The following is a 3,650-nucleotide window of genomic DNA, read 5'->3' as shown; positions in this document are numbered from 1 at the left end:
AGTATATGTATTTTCCAACTTCTGTCCATCTTCAACCATATATATCGAACATGTGAGATATCTTAATGAAGAGCATCTTGGTGATAATATGTCTTGATGAAATCGGATCAAAACTACATAGCCCCATATTACTCGCGTTACCAGGTTAGCACACCTTCATCAGCCTAATACAATTGCTTCCGATTTGTTTTCTGTTATTAACTTGCAACTCTTTTATTGTTTTCTGATTTTCTCATCTTTGCATGAACAATTGAGAAGGCAGAAGTCTAAATGCTACATACAATTTCTTGCGTAATAAGTCTGTTTCCGTAAAGCGGAATTAGTTGAAGGTTTTAAAAAATTTTGATCATTAATTTCCTTAAATTGGAAAATTGTGCGAATCGCTAACCAATTGGATCTTTAAGATCATTTTCAACAAGGCGGGATCGACTTATTATTAAAATAATATACAAATGTTTATGTTAGTTAATATATAAGTTTAAAAATATGTTTTTGGCTAAAAAAAAAAAGTAACCAATATTAAAAAAAAGAAAAAAACTTAACTTCGGTTGCACCAAAGCTTTCAAAACCTTCAGAAATACAAAATATTTCTTAGAAGAACTTGATTCCGATCGTTCAGCTTGTATGGCAGCTATGTGCTATAGTGGTTTGACATCAGCGGTTCCGACAAATGAGTATCCTCTTAGAGAGAAAAGAACGTGTGCAATATTTTAGATCTGTGCAAGCATGTTTTCGAGAACACTAGAGTAATGCGCAAAGCTAATGCAATCAGTCCAGACTTCTGCTACCACAATGTACCCGATTACTATACGAATTTTCATCATACTTTAAACCGTTTATGTTTGTCAATATGTGTGTGATATTTGAATGATATTGGGTGGCAATATTTTTTATACACAATGAGGTTTAGCGCAGGATATGAATGAAATTGGTCTAAGCTTTAGATCAAAACCTCATATTCCTAATTAAATGCATTCTGATCCTTTGGTTGATGTTTTCCACATACATATACCTAATTTATTGAATTCCGGGTATTTTTTAAGCTCCAAAAATATTTTGAAAGATTTAGAGAATTCATCGACGTATTGACTCAAAAGTATGACCACAATTTATTGTATAGTGTTTCCAGTTAAGAACGCAAATATTGGCTACTAACAGTAGATTTTTTTTAAATTTTTCAATGAACATCTGTACTTGTGAGCAGGATTGCAAATAATGCATCAAAAAAATAATTGAATTAACATTTGAATTAAAATTTTTTTTATTTCGGAATCCCAAATACGCGATTAAAAAAAATGTTATCCCGCATACCGGATTGACAAATAAAAAAAAAGTTTTAATCTCAAGCTTACAATTAGGAATTAGAACAATTTTTTCGCGTTCATTCAAATCAAACAAAAAAAATATTTAAGATTTTTAATTTTTAATCTGAAGTATCTGGAATTAAAAAATTAAAATTTTAATCCCAACATCGGAATGAAAAATTAATTTTTTTTTCAAAAGTTTCAAATAAAAAAATATAAGAAATACAATTTTTATCCAAACGTTTTAAATTAAAAAATTCTTAACCCTACTGGTGAGGAGTCTTATTTAGCATTGGTGCAAAATGGCAAACTTCAATTGTCACTGGACATACAGAAATCTAATTGCCGTTTGTTGAATCTACGCTATGTTTGCAAATGAATAGCAAAAACTAAAAATAAAATAAAATAAAAAATCAGCGGCAGCAATGATTTACTATTTTATGATGAACGAAGCTCGGCTCTTTGATGTTCCGGCAATTGCAGATACATACACTTGAAAAATCATAACCTGCAAGTGGTCGGCAATAAAGAAGAAAAACACTACATAGCGCTGCAACAACAACAGCAACTGCCAGTACCTGCCATGACAATCCGCAACTGCTCAGTGCAAGCTAACATCCTAATTCAATGAAACTCAATGCAATTGAAGCTGTGTCCCATTTTGATGCACACGTGAAGAAGTGTCCCTGCCACCTACCGCATTGCGCCGCACACCTATGCGCATATGATATACATACATACATAAGTATAAGTGCTTGATAGTCTGGTCGGCCGATTGCCGACTTTTGTTGCCAACACTTGTGCACTACAAAACGCAGGTAATCATTGCCGTTGTCTTGAGAGTTCGGCAATGAAAACAAAATATTGACATAAGCGGCGAACATGCAAAGCGGCTGCGACGACGACTGCGGCAGACAGCGCGGACGGCTTGGAAAATCACAGTATCGGCGGCGATGGCGGTGTAGGAAACATCAGCTATTCAAATGTCCATGTGGTTATGGACACGTTCGTGTGCAGCTGTTCGGCCAACACGTATGTGTCTGTGTGCGTGCGACTTGGAGTCGTGAACATTACTTTGGTAGTTGTTAGTGAAATGGCATGGCTTGGCTTGAAGCGGCTGGAGCGGCAGGTAATGTTTCAGTTGGAATCACTATTTACACACATTAGAGTGTCCGTGCTGGTATTGGCAGCGACAGCGTCATCGGTATAGCCAACATCCGTCGTTTAGTAGTTGTTTGCATATTGTAATTGTTGTTTTTACTTTAAGTCATGCCAGTGGTAAAATTCACCTGTGAAAATTTTAAATTGGAAAATGTGCCCGGCCACTTAAATAAAAAGCAAGAACACACACACATACATATGTATTAGTGTAAATACAGATGCGAGCATGCACTTGTAGCTACATATACGTATGTATTTATAAACCATGTGTTTATAAGTCTAATAATGTACAATACCGGCCATTGCTTTTTGAACATTTTGTTTTCTTTCTTCTTGCCAAGGTGCATATATTGCCTTAAGTATCCACAAAAAATATAGGAGAGTGGATAGGAGAGGAGAGGAGAGAGGAGACTCGTTGTCATAGTCGTCGGCTACATGCAACGTGCCAAATTCTTTGGCGGCAAAGGAAAGTGATTTGAAGATGACGAGCTTGAGACCACACAAGACGTTTATGTTTCTTCGTGTTACTTGAAAAACACAACGAATATCAATTAGAAAGGAAGTGTTGTTTTTGTTATAACTTATTCATTATCATTGTTTAAACTATTGTTAAATATGTACTAATGTTTAATATTTAGCTTCTTAATTTGACAATCGTACTGGCTCGAGAGTAAATTTTATATTGAATTAAACGGGAATTGTACTAAAGCTCTGGAATTAATAAAGACTGAAAAAAAAAAGATTCTGGAAACTGGTCAAACCTATGGAAAACACTATTCAATTCGCTAATGAAAACGATAAAACTTGCGTAAAACTGGATTTCATTATCGAACGGAAGGTAGCTGGTTATGATTTCGATTTAATTAATCAGATTAATCGTTGTGAATTGGAAGTATGCCTTGCATATTAAAAAACCTTTCCCAATATTTTTCAATAAATTTTGTAAACTGCTTTTGTAGGCAGTATAACGTGTTCAATTCATCACCCTAAGAAACCTTGATATTACCTAGATCGCCTTTTGTGAATTTGAGTGTATAGTTGGATAAAAAATGGCGGCTACTGCACTATGAGTACCATTCTGGACCTTTGGTGCTTAGGAAATGCAGTTTCGAAAAAAACGCGTTTAATATTTTCTGCTTGAAACTGACTGAACTGAACATTTCGGCACTGCAGTGGACAGTGATA

At 34.9% G+C, this 3,650-nt stretch overlaps 1 long non-coding RNA gene across 1 annotated transcript; it reads left to right on the top strand.

Annotated features, from left to right (window-relative positions):
- The first annotated feature begins 1,749 nt into the window (after positions 1-1,749).
- Positions 1,750-3,301, top strand: LOC118680654 (uncharacterized). Its single transcript, XR_011394836.1, has 3 exons — positions 1,750-2,508; positions 2,572-2,713; positions 2,807-3,301. It is a non-coding gene; the product is annotated as an uncharacterized lncRNA (long non-coding RNA).
- The last annotated feature ends 349 nt before the right edge of the window (positions 3,302-3,650 follow it).

This window comes from Bactrocera oleae, chromosome 2 (assembly GCF_042242935.1).
Source record: "Bactrocera oleae isolate idBacOlea1 chromosome 2, idBacOlea1, whole genome shotgun sequence".
In the NCBI taxonomy this organism is placed as follows: Eukaryota; Metazoa; Arthropoda; class Insecta; order Diptera; family Tephritidae; genus Bactrocera; species Bactrocera oleae.
The sequence above is the reverse complement of the archived record's forward strand: the minus strand, read 5'-3'. Positions and strand labels throughout refer to the sequence as shown.